Raw genomic sequence first — 13,345 nt, forward strand, 5'->3', positions numbered from 1 at the left:
CCTGCTTTGGCGGGGGTGAAATTACCGTAGTAACCCGAGATTGGCTGGAAAGCGCAACGTCCCCTTTTCAAAGACCGTTGGAATTTTTCAGACAGCGCAACGTGTGGTGGAATTACGGTTCTGCAAATTTGTCTGTGTCATTGCCAAAGGGTTAATATTATCACAGTTTAGAAGAGTCATGCTTCTGGAACAACAGCAGTTTTTTTGGTCATATTTTGTATTTTTCCCAATATGCAAAACATAAATATTTGACAGCATTCAGGAGCTGCTATTTTACAACTGATTAATAAATATTAAAACAATATTGCATAAAATACCTAATATTAACTTCTGCTTCGCTGCTAATAATCAGTCATTTATACAGTACTTTGCTTGGAGCTGCTTCATTATATGAATAAATATGTTAATTTATCGGATTCTTTACAGACAACACTGGATACTTTCATAAGTATCCAAGAATTATGAAGCTTAACAAAAGCTTCATAATTTTCATGAAGCTTTTGTTAAGTTTTGGAGAATGAGAAGTTAAATAGGCATTTTAGTGTCCTAAAGCAGCCACACTAATTCAATTCAAAGTATTTTTTTTCTGTAACCTTCCATTTTTAATTCATATTTCTCTTTTAACTCAAAAACCACTTTGTTTAAAAAGTTGGAGACAAGCATACATGATAAAGCTATTTAACTAGCTGATCAGTGTGATGCTGGACATGATTCTGTCATATTCTCTATGAGGTTCATGTGTGAGAAAACATGGTTTTATTCAGTAAGGTATTAATAAATTATTAAATAGGAGTTAAATATGCAATTCTTAAGAGTCGTCAAAGAGAAAAGTATGTTAATATACACTTTGGCAGTTTTGCAGTCTTTATTATTCCATTTGAAATCATAAGTTTATTAGAAAGCTACATTTTTCCCCCATCTGGAGTTGCCCTCATTTTTAAACTGAACCCTACTTTTTTCTATTTTTAGACCAGTCTCATATCTTAGTGAAAGCCAGAGCTTATTCAATATTCATAACAGGCTAAATTTTCAGGGATTTTTTCCCACTGAAAATATACACATGTTAAAAGTTTCCTATTACTTCTCAAATTAAAGAAAAGAAAGAAAGAGAGAGAAAAGGAATAAAACAACAAATTAAACTGCCAATGAGTACTTATGGGTGAATTAGCTGCTTATATTTTGAAGCAACTGTAGTCTGTAAATCTATAAAAACGCAGGGTACAGTTTCCATCTGAAGAACCATAATTAACATGTAATTACACAGTAAACATTACAAGAAATGCCATTCAGTTGCCATTAGTCTAAGTGAGTGTCTGCTACTGCAAGCTATTGTCTTAAAATCTACTAATTACCTACTCAGCATTTACCAGTGAAGCGCTGCTGCATGTTTACATGCTAAATATGGAGCTATTAAAGATATTTCATTAAGTCAGTGTGACTAGTACAGACTAAAATGGCTTTACTTTTTAAATGTAAACAAGAAGGAAACCAGAGCTTGAACTCCTCAAAACCCAAATAAATGAAAAACCGTGATGACACGAGAATCTAAAATCTAGAGTGTTTTTTTGTTTGTTTGTTTATTTTGTCTTTTTTGGGGGGGTTTTTGGAGCTGCCCATTTGACCAAGCTCTTCAGAGCAAGAGATTTTGTGGCGCAGATGTGCTCTGAAAGCCAGCTACGTAAATGAGGTGTTGTACGGTAATGGATCTCTTGAGTGCACAGGAGACGGGCCGTGATGCAAAGAGCATGAAAATCACTGTTTATTTCTTTACAACAAGCCGTCAAGAGTGTGGGATGAGGCTGACTGATTGCTGTTTGTGTTGATCAGCGCGCAGACGTGAGGCGCGTCTACGGAAGCAAAATAAATAAATAAATAAATGGGAAAGAAGCACAGCAGGACACTAACTAAAAAAATAATAATAATAATAAAAAAAAACAATCCCTGAGAATAATATTTCCCAATTTCAGGAAGTTGAAAGTGAACCTTTACAGACAGAAGAAGCAGCAACCGACTAGCTTCCAAAATATAAATTCACGCCATTTTCAAATTATGAACATGTTTAAAAAGTATTTACTTTGATGTAATTTATGTTTCATTTGAGCCACAAAAAAAGAGACTAAGGGAAGATCCCATGATGGATTATTGCTGATAATCTTGTCATTTATCTATAATCTTTATCTTATTACCTATCAAACAAATCAAAGCACAGACTTTCTGTTTAATGCCTTCTGATATCACAGGAATTATTAAAATTGTACAAACAATTTACATTTTTCACAATTAGAAGCTTTTATGCCATCGCCGCTCCACAGAGCTGCTCCGGTGTACGCTGATGCGATCCTCTACTAAACTTGCTGATGCAAAATTCAGACGAGACCGTAGAAGGTCACGAACACAACCGAGTCCATTAGCACAAATGGGAACATCCCAAGCAAGTGAACTTAAGGTGAACTCCGCTACATTAATTAGTTGTGGTGTTGAGATCCTTTTCTGTGCAGTCGCAGCTTTAAAGGAAACCTGATAGAAGTATTTTCATCAAGATCTCACATGTAGCAAGATGTCAAAGGTGCCAAAAAGCTGCTGGGCGCAGTTCATTACTGAGCGAGAGCAACACTGACAAGTTTAAAAAAAAAAAAAGGGTGGGTGAAAACAAAGATATCATGACCGCTGCCTGGCTGGTGTTTGATTCAACGCCACATGCTGAAATCTTTTGTGTGGAAGATAATTCAGAGAACCAGGTACTCCACTGATGTCATTAAATCGCTACGTCTTCTTTTGTCCATTTCCAGGCGAGTTCAGTAGCTAATTCCACGGTTTTGCCTTTAAGGACTATTTGTCGATGCCCATATTATGGATTATTACCTTTCTATTTGCCATTGTAGCTGCTCTGAGCTGCTGGTCTGTGCACTGCTAAAGTAACAGGCGCTCCTCTTTTTGCAAGACGAGCATCCTGCAGGACTGCCGGCTAAAAGCAACGGGAAAAAAAAAATCAATCTCCTCTCTGAGAGCTGCGTTATGTAAAGCCCAGTAACCTGACGACGGTCGGGGTTAAAAAAAATTCAAAAAACGCAGAATGTGTTATTCCTGAGCTCTTTGAATGCTTTTCTGCATTTTCAAAGAACAGCAATGCGCTGGCTAGTCTGCACCAATGCATCCCTAACACACACAGACACACACACACACACCAAAGTGATATGGGCTGTTGTGTTCCAACTCCTATCACCCTCAGCAGCAACGTTGTCAGTAATGTGAGAGGTCTATCTGTTGGATTAGACTGTACAAACCAATCTTTGATCCCAACATGCATCAGTGAGCCTTAGCTACTCAAGACCCTGTCGCTGTTCCATCACTATTCCTTCCTTGGGTCTTTTTTTTCTTCTTGTTTTTTTAATACTGGCCTGCTGCAGCCTGGCAACAGCCAAGTTAGCCTCTGTCACATTCGAGGATATCCTAAAACTTGCCCGTTCATCCTGCTCCTAACGCATCGACTTTGAGGATAAAAGTTAACTTTCTGACCGATATACCGCTAAAGCGTACAGTCCAATGATGCGCAGTCAGAGGAGGCAGGCGACGAAGTGTCTCACCTGTGATCCTAAAAGCTGCTAAAACTTTCTGTCATCTGGTCCCTACAGTACACAGTTTTTACGCTGACTGGAAATTTTAAATTACCAATTGACCCAGAATGCTTTTTTTTTCCCCCCCCCAGAGGAAACTGGAGTACCAGAAGAAACTCACAGGCACAAACTTGTCAATATGAGCAGCCATCTGCCTTACAGGCAGTACTCACCACCGCGGCTCTTTGCAGTGCAGCACACAATTCAGTTACACAGCAATCGCATTACAGGGCGGCCATGCTGTACGGACGAACGACAGCACGATAGCATCACGTTTAGAAGGCAAAACGTGTCTGAATATGTTTTGTCTTTATGCATTTGGGTGACGCAAATGCATAAAGACACAACTGCCCTTCCTCCTAACATAGAGGGCAAATTCGGCATTTAAACTCTGCACTTCTGCCACTTTTTTTTTATCTGTATATCTCCATATACTTATATATATACATATACATTCTCAGTTGCAAAACTTTTTACGCTATATGTCTAGTTATTGTACATCTATTTATTAATTGTTTAGGATCATTTTAGTTAGACTGTGTCTTTTATTGTTACTCAATGTTAGTAACGCCCTGTCTTGTATCACTGTGGGATAGTGAGAAACGTCATTTCGATTCCCTTGTATGTCTGGACATGTAAGAGGAATTGACAATAAAGCTGATTGATTGATTGATTGAAACTTTATCGAGCAAGCTGTTCTTGCTTCCGTCACGTTGTTTGCTAAAGCTAACTTGAGTGCATTTTTAAGCTAGCACTGTGTGCAAGACAAGTTTACCCTGTAGTTGGCGGAGTGGTTGTTGGGGACCCAAATGCACGCAGGACACAGGCCCTGTCATTTTGAGGTGAGTTTAGCCAACTAAAACGCTAATTCTAACACAAAGGAAACAGGAAGTACTCCTGAGAATGATTGGAACGGTGAAAACCGGTGAACTATTGCACCGAGAGGGAGAAACAAAGGGAGCAAAAATCTAAACAAAACAAGTTAGAATCAAGAAAATGAAGAACGCTAAGCCACTAAGACAGGTATTACAATAATGACTAAACACCAGAATCTACTAATGGTCTTCATATCATGGCTAATTCTTTCTTTCTTGTAATAAGGAGTTGTTGTTTTCCTTCCTCCTATTCCACTTTATTCTGCAGGAATGAACTATTTAGAAGTGAATTATTATGATTTTTTTTTTTTTTTATTAGACAACAGGTAAAAAAGCATTTCTGTCGGTAAGAACAGGTCTGTCAGATGATTAGCATAAAGTGAAACAAAAATTATTAGCATGGTAACGCAAAAACCTTTTCCCTCACAAGTCTGCAAAAGGTGACAAATTAAAGCCCACTGCTGGTTTTTCATGACATTTTGACAAGACTGTGAGCGTAGGTCTGTGAAAGCAACCAAGTCAAACTTTCTTTTTGCTACCATTACAGGCGCGACCGTTCGCCACGCCACGTGAGAGAGAATTGGTTTAATCACAAACTATATTTAAATAAAAGAGGAAGAAAAAAAAAAGAAAAGGTAAAACAGTAAGGGGAACAAAAATAATCTCCAAAGTGATGTCACGCCGAGAAGACTTATTTTCCCCTCACAGAAGTACATTTATGAAAAACTTGTCATTAAGAATACCCTGCTGTTCCATTTTCTAAGAGGTGATAAAGTGCTCATGCAAGACTTTTAACAAGAGGAGCACACGCGAGGCTGCCGGTTCACGCTGAGTTTCTGTCATCTGAGAGTTCAGCAGCCTGTCGAAGCAGCTATTGTTAATCTGCAGACAAAACGCGAGGACAACTCGCTCGTCTTTGCAAATACATCCGGCGCATCGCAGACATTTGTGGGCTCTGCAAGCGGGCTTCAGAAACCGTTCCTTCAATGAACTTTAATAATCGCTTACTGTACACAGAAAATTCCTTTACTGATCCGTGACCTTTCACCGCGCGTCTTCTCGATGCGCCGCAAACGACAACTTTATCGAGGCGTCTTACTGTATGCGCGCCCGCTCCATGCCCGTGCCCACACGCAGCCCTGGGTGTTTTCTGCTCTCAGTCACACGGTCTGTTTTCCATATTGAGATAAGGAATTAAATCTGCAGGAGCAGAGGACTGCTGGCGCTGCTGCAGGGCGGCGAGGCAGCCGCTCTGATAATGGAGCCGACTCCCATTGAGCGGGCCGTGAGGCAGCAAGTCGTGGCGCCGGGCCAGCCCAGACTCCGTGAGAGGAATCGCCTAGCGCAGGCCCCTTTCTCTTCCTCTCCCAGAGGTTAGAGCGAAAAACGCTTTATTTCCCCTCTGCAGCTCCGTTTGAGTCCGGAAACGTGGGAGCCGAGGCACTGAAAATGGCGGGAACCGGAGGCTTAGCTAGCTCCAGTGATAAATGGGATATTCAAACCCCGAGGGCGATCGATGGTGTCGAAGGACGATAGCGGGCTTTCAGCCAACTTGGGAGGGGTTAAAGTCCTTCTGATCTGCATAATGGCAACATAATAAAAATCACATCCTGTTTCATGTTTGGAGTCTGAATTTCTGGTTACGTAATAGGTAAAATGTAATTCACGTTAGGGAACTCACCCGAACACTGGCCGGTGGTGGATCCGCTCACCGAGTTCCCTTCAGTCTGCAGAGAGAAATAACAGGTCAGAGTTCATGTGAACGCACGTTACACTCAGGGCTGCGGCAGTGGGTTTACAGCAAAAGGTTCTGTTCAGGACAAAGTTATTATAGTACACTAACATGAAAACTGAAGTAGAGAACACACTTTCACTTGTTGAACTAAATAAAATTGGTAAATATGTTTTTTCTTTTTACATATTTGTTAAAGCTGTCACCATTTTGTGACAAGATATTATGAGACAGACAATCTGTGAAAAAAACGATCTCCTACACCTCCTCACAGAGCTGCTACTGCCGTCTGAAGAGATGCACTGCTCCAGACCAAAAGCAACCAATCAGAGCCAGGAGGACGGTCTTAGTGATGTCCATCAATCTCATGAGCTGCTGCTCGATGTGCTAATGACGGAGAAACAACTTACCGTTACAGAAAAACTGTTTCTCCGTCGTCATCTCTGGCCATGCTAACTAGCCTGAGCATTCAAGGCAAACTCTGCTAGCTGCAGCTTGCTCTGGGCTAGAGCTGTCAATAGACCCGCCTCCTGGCTCTGATTGGTTGTTTCTAGATAGCTCTGGGAGAAGGCAGAATCACTTTTTTTTTGCAGATTATCTGTCTCATAACATATTGTTGGGACATAATGACTGTTTCAACAAATATGTAAAAAAAAAAAAAAGTTCCATACTTGGTGAAAAACAATAACTTACTGGAAGTATGTTGAGTATTTTTAAAACTAAAACATACTGATATTATAGACCTAGCATTCTTCATTTTCATGTTTGTGAGTCTATATGTTAGTCTTTCAACAAAATTTTTATCACACTGTTTGAAAATGGCATCTTCTGTTGAGTATTCATTGCTCAGTCGATGTATACATAATCACAATGCAATACTTGCATTGTAAATTCTGCACCTAAAAATTAACCAAAGTATGAAAAAACTGAAGGTACCACTACTAGTAATAAAAACTAAACTAAAACCAAACAATATTTAACTAATAAAAACTGTTAAACGCACTCTAAAAACTAATTCAGACTGACTGAATTACACAAACAAAAAGTCACAACGAAATAAAACAACACCATAATGAAAAATCCAAAACTATTATAACCGTGGTTCAGAAGTGAAACTTTGACAGTAATTTTACTCGTCGTCTATAAGGAGCTGGAATGATTATTTCTCCCCAGATCAAGTAAAGTTTCCAGGCAAAAATATTGTTTTTCCTTCTTCCATAAAAAAGTTATTTTCCAGGTCTATATACTTTTCTAATATTTTGATTCACTAGCATAATCACTTATCTTCCCTTTATTCACTTTGTAAAATAGTTGATCAGATCATTAATAAAGTGAATAATAACAACTGCTCTCATTCTGTCAGCCTGTCAAAACTGCAAACCAACCCTTCAATCATCCAATGAGCAGCATGACAGTATAAAACACAGCACACAAACCACTGAGTGTAAAGGTTTATATATAGGTTCAAGCGATAAAATGAGTGTCATAAAACATCTACTCTCTTTGCTGCAGAGGAACACATGCATTTATAGCCCAGGAAGTACATAACCTGCTCTACATTCAGTGGCACAGTTGGTAAAGACATCTAAAAGGCCTTGAAATTATAAGAGCCTTTATTTTAGTAGACATTGTGACACTGAAAGATTGAGAAAAATCCAAACTTTTATTTGCGTACATTTACTTAGTGAGGAAAAACAATCTGCGTGTCTATTCCAGGGGTTTGCAACCTTGGTCCAAACTAATATTTTGTCCAAAGAGGCCAAAATAGGTCCAAAGTGGACCAAAATGGCTCCTACTGTAGTAATTTCACTAAAATTACATAGATAAAACCAATGTAGATTTTAGCTGTTTGTAATCTACCACAGCAGTGGGAGACTAGCTAGTTTAAGAGTTGGTGTGTAGGTCGCCTTTTTTAAAAAATATTTTTTAACATAACCGAAACACACCGAATTCTGCAGCACATCTACATGTTACGATTGTCAAAGTCAAGCTACCATAACTGACCTACTTTCCTCTCCCTCTTACAGATTTTTTAATTAAAACTTTTTTCTGACCTTGTTATCTAGCTGTAGTGTTGACAGTAAGTAGCACAGCACTGCGTCCCTTTATCTTTTACATATTATATCCTGCGTACTTTTAAGATTTAGCGCGTTATGTTGACAACTTGACAGCTAAAACCAAATTGTAGTCATCGCAATTTTTTTGCCCTCTAGCATGGAGATGGGGGGCGAGATCTTCTGTGTTTATATGTAAGTCCTAGGTGTTATCTTCAAGAACTGAACGACCAGGAAAGACATTAGAAACAATTTGGCACACCCAATTTCACCCGATCAGTTTTTGGCACAACACCTGGTTTGTTCCTGCTGTCAGCACCTGCTCCAGACCGGGTGGTAGTTCTTGTGAGGCTAGTGAAAAATTTCAGTTTGGAGAGGAACGGAAATGTTGTTTGTTTTTTCTTCAGTTATATTATGAAACAGGAAATTTAAAGGAAAATTTTAGGACAACTGGGAGGAGGGTGAAAATACGGTAGTTTCCCGGCTACACAAGAAGACCCGACACATATGGTGTAGATATTTATTTTTTTAAAAATTAAGTTGACTTTTCACAACAGGTTAACATGTAACATTTGTGACCCTAAAATTTTATTTAGCTGTACTGCGGTCAAAGGTTGGATGGTAAAGATTGCAGGCCCCTGGTTTAGGCCAAAAACTAACAGTTGTTAACAACATATAGAGTCATAGTTGATCTTCTCTGCGATTCATAATGTGATCTGTTAAATTTACTAAAATGATACTTTCAATGATTCCCCCCCTCTTTTTCCCCAGACGGCTGTAAACAGAAATCGAATAACTAAAATATTTTGGACCTTACGTTAAGAAAAATGCTGTTTTAAAGTGACTGAATTATGTTGACAAATTTAACTAGAACTCTCCTGTCACAAGACTCCATCCAAAATACACTTTAAAATAAAAACTACTAACTCTCTGTCACAGTCTATTCTGAGGTTGGTGTCTGGTTATTTATTTCTACCCCAGTAGATGAAGTGGAAATGCAGGAGAGTAATAATGACCCCAGAAAATTACCCCGGCTCCTGGAAAAAAGGCTCCTTCGGTGGAAAATCAGCTTTAAATAGAGCTAAGACCAAATTTTACAGACATTTTTCCGTGCAATTGCAATTTTGCAATTGCCGTTTCTATTAAAAAAGAAACTCAAAGAAAATCACACTTGAATAAACTTGTTCATGCGATAATCATTAAAAAACACGCCGGCGCCATCATCATCCTGCTACTTCCTGTTGTCTTCTTTGTGATTTCTGCCTGTAGTAACATCCGGTCGATGATCACGTGACTCGTGCGATGCGGAGAAAAAGGTGTTTCTTTTGCAATTTTACGAATTACCTCTAAGGCTGAATCAAAGAACGTGAGTTTTTTTCAAAACTGCCGCGTCTCCATAAAATTAATTTATTTTATGGTTAATGAAAACATGGTTGGTGATGAATGATGTCATGCAGAGGCCCTTTCCATTTACCTACTCCTCAAAATGAGAAAGATAAAAGAACATTCTTTTCAAGAAAAGTAAGTATGACTTTATCCACATAAAAATGGCTGCAGTAGAATTTTACGTAACCTGTCAGATGAAAAATGTAAAAAATGAACTGAAACTGTGACAAACCCTTTTTTTTAGGCTGTACTGGAGAGCTGTTAGAATCAGAGTTCAGATAAGGAAAGGCCAGACATATAATTTTCTGTAAAAGAAGATTAATAATAATGTGGCAGATCACTTCTTGCTCCGTTTCCTGGCCTTTCCAACCGCTAACAGCATGTTGAGAAAAGCAGCAGTAGGAAGAAGGAAGTGCCAGTTTTCTCAGTCAATCACAGAAATAGAACTTCACACCTGGAATGCTGCGAAGATACACCAACGCAACACTTTCCTGCCAGGCAGCCTTTCCTTTCAGTATTTTATCTTAATAAACTACGCTGCTATTTGTCATGTGTACTGTGACAGGCCCCCCCACCCCTTTCACCTCCGCGTCAGAACAGTCCGAGCACGATGACGGAGAAAGCTGCCTGTCTTGCGGCGGAGACTAAACGAATTTGTTTTGTGTTGGTGTTTGCTCCGCGTGCGGGCGAGCGAGCGGAGAGAGTCAGCCATTCGGGATCATTTCTGCTCCACCCCTCTGATCCGACATGATAAGTGACAGAGGTGCGCGATGAGACGAATGATCTTCTCGACTCCAAAATGCCTCACCTTGACGCCGTGTGTTCATTTGTTGACTTTTTTGTTGTTGTTGTTTTGCACAGTAGAAACTCCGCTTACGGTGATTAAAAAAAAAAAAAAAAAAAAAGATTTTCCACAACAATATTTGACTTCAAACGGAGGGCAGATGAGAGATAATTTTTTCCTCCTCCAGCGAAACAAACACCAGTTTTGTCTGACAATACCAGTTAATTAAGCGCAGGCTAGCTGGATCTGGAGGATATTGTTAAAGAGCGTTAAATATGCATGTGTAGGCCGGCGTTAATTGCATAGGCTGCTGTTTTCATTAAGCAGAAAACATAGGATCTGCAAACACACAGACACAACTGAAGTCACCATTCAATTCAGACTGCAGCAACAATAAGCAGTTGTTGTGGTTTAAATAGCAATTACACTTTGAAATGACTGACGACAAGCTTTTAGTGCAATCAATTAAATGCACTCGGAAAGTTTAGCAAACAAGCTAGCGGAGGTCAAATTGGACAAGAGCTGAGTAAGCATTATAGCATGGCATGGTGATGTGGAGTTTGATCATGTTGTTCCTCTGCTCTCGCTTCTTTAGAGCTGTAAACAAAATGTCCTTTATACTGTAGAAACACTAAATTGGAAGTATTTTTTGGTGCAGTTTATACTGTGAATGTCTTAGTGCACTAAAAGTAAGACAAACCAACTTACAAGTAACTTTTCGGCAAGATATAGAAGCCTGTCTGTTATTGGGTCAATAATTCCTTAATATTGATGAAAACATGCCAGTTTTCAAGTAAAAATAATCTGCCAGTGGAACTTTTTCCGCAATATTAAGAAATTATTGATTTAAAACATTCTCCTATTTCTTGCTAAAAAGTTACTTATACGTTAGTTTTGTCTTATTTCAGGTGCAGAAATGCTGCAGACAGAGCTCTGATGAGAATTAAAATGAGATCGTATTTCCAACTTTAGCTTCTCTTCAATAGCTCCTTGTTTAATCCAGAGTAGGTTCTTTTTTAAAAATTCGCCTCAGCAAATGTTAAGTCCTGAATAACAGTGACCCATCTTTTGTTAAAAACATGATTCTTCTGCATGCTCCCAACGGAACTCTTTGCTCTCAGGCCGCAGATTTATTACCTATTTTTTGAGATTCTAAGAATAGAATCGATCCGAAAGCTCACAGTTTTTGCATGTGTTGCAGATACACTTTACATTTCAATCTGTCTTTTTAAAAAAAAATAAAAATTAAAGTTAGAGTGGCAGGATAGTGTTCATATTAACTGCATTGCTATTTATTTGTAGGTCAGTTTGGAAATTAAGGAAATATTTGTTTACTTTGGATAAAGGCGAAAACTAAACCAGGTTCCACTGGAGGTTAAAAAGAGAGTTGTTGCTTTCTACTGTCACCGCATGCTTTATCGGCGACTCATTGTTCCCTTCAACAGATACAGTACTGTTTTCTGACAATACAGGCAGTAAAGAATCAACTGAATTATACTTGAATTTATTTGATTAAATCTGAATCAAACTCTATATGCCTGACCTGATATAAATTAGACACGCCTGTCTTGTAAAGAGCCTTGAGACATTTACTGCAGACTTGAAGGAACTCTGCATTGAAAAACAATAAAAAATAAAAAACTAAAAAAAAAAACACATTGTAAATCTACCTCTTTGAACAGCCACCTTTACACTCCCAAGAGCAAATCCTGACCTTCATTAAATTAAATCTGTCCAGAAAACCAAAAGGTACAAGAACTTTTGAAAAACACATATTGTTTTTCACAAATACACACCATAATGCAAATGTTTACATTATACTGACCAGAATATCTCCAATTATATATATATATATATATATATATATATATATATATATATATATATATATATATATATATACAGTAGATATACTATATATATTTATTATGTATATATATTTTTATTTTATATTTTCTAATTGAGAAACGTATTCCTGCTGGACAAAAACATGAAGCGACAAGACATCTAGGCTAGTTTACTGCAGACATTCTAAACATACATCTCACAAAAACAAAAGAAAAGTGCTAAAATTAACATTCTCTGTTCTTTTCACATTTAAAATCCTTGCACAGATTCTTAATATTGGCCACATGCAGCTTCAGAGCCACAGATAGCAGACCGCTGGAATAAGGCAGGCTGAAATCTGCTTCTTGTTTGTTTAAAATCTATAAACAGGTACTGGGGGATTTTTGCAGGCCATAACAGTTTCATTTCATTCCGACGTTCCAATGTGGTCTTGATTAAATAACATCTACTTCTGATATTACTCAATGGTAAGACGGCCCTTCTTTCTGTTCTGCGTGAAACTCTCTTTTCAGATCGGCGCCTTGGTAATCCGTGCATGGAAAACGGCATCAGACAACATTTCTGATGGGGTCTCAGGGCATCAATTGTAGTTGCTAAGAAACTCATATTCCACTCAACCGAACCGAAGTGAAAATATTAGGTTTGATTGAAACCATTTTGTAAAATAATAATGCCGCATATTCAGCATGTATTTGACATTTGGAGGAGCAAATAGAATAAAAGAAAGAAAAGAGTTTTTCTGAGATTTTGTGCAGTTTCTTTTAAACACGACTTGATTTTCTCATCATATTAGTAGATATAATGAAAAGTCGCTTCAGCTGGAACATTTCTGGTCATTTCTTGTGCGGTTCATTGAAAAATTATTACACAGCTTTGAACTTTTTTGACATTTTGTCATGCAGCCCTCACAGACTTCAACGTATTTTATTGGCATTTTAGACAAACACGCAAAGTAGTACATAACTGTAAAGTTGAATTTTTTTTCTTCTGGTTTTTCGGCAGTTTTTACTAATAAAAAAAGAAACTAAAATATGTTGTGTGCAACTGCCTCT

At 38.2% G+C, this 13,345-nt stretch overlaps 1 protein-coding gene across 7 annotated transcripts in view; it reads right to left on the reverse strand.

The window, feature by feature from the left end:
- Positions 1-13,345, reverse strand: part of lrfn1 (leucine rich repeat and fibronectin type III domain containing 1) — a 212,761-nt gene that overhangs the window by 109,284 nt on the left and 90,132 nt on the right. For all 7 annotated transcript variants that reach the window (XM_023351142.1, XM_023351146.1, XM_023351141.1 and 4 more), the window contains one exon: positions 6,171-6,216. The gene's annotated coding sequence lies outside the window, so the exon portion shown is untranslated. The remainder of the gene's footprint in view (positions 1-6,170; positions 6,217-13,345) is intronic.

The sequence above is a fragment of the Xiphophorus maculatus genome, chromosome 18 (assembly GCF_002775205.1).
Source record: "Xiphophorus maculatus strain JP 163 A chromosome 18, X_maculatus-5.0-male, whole genome shotgun sequence".
Taxonomy (NCBI): Eukaryota; Metazoa; Chordata; class Actinopteri; order Cyprinodontiformes; family Poeciliidae; genus Xiphophorus; species Xiphophorus maculatus.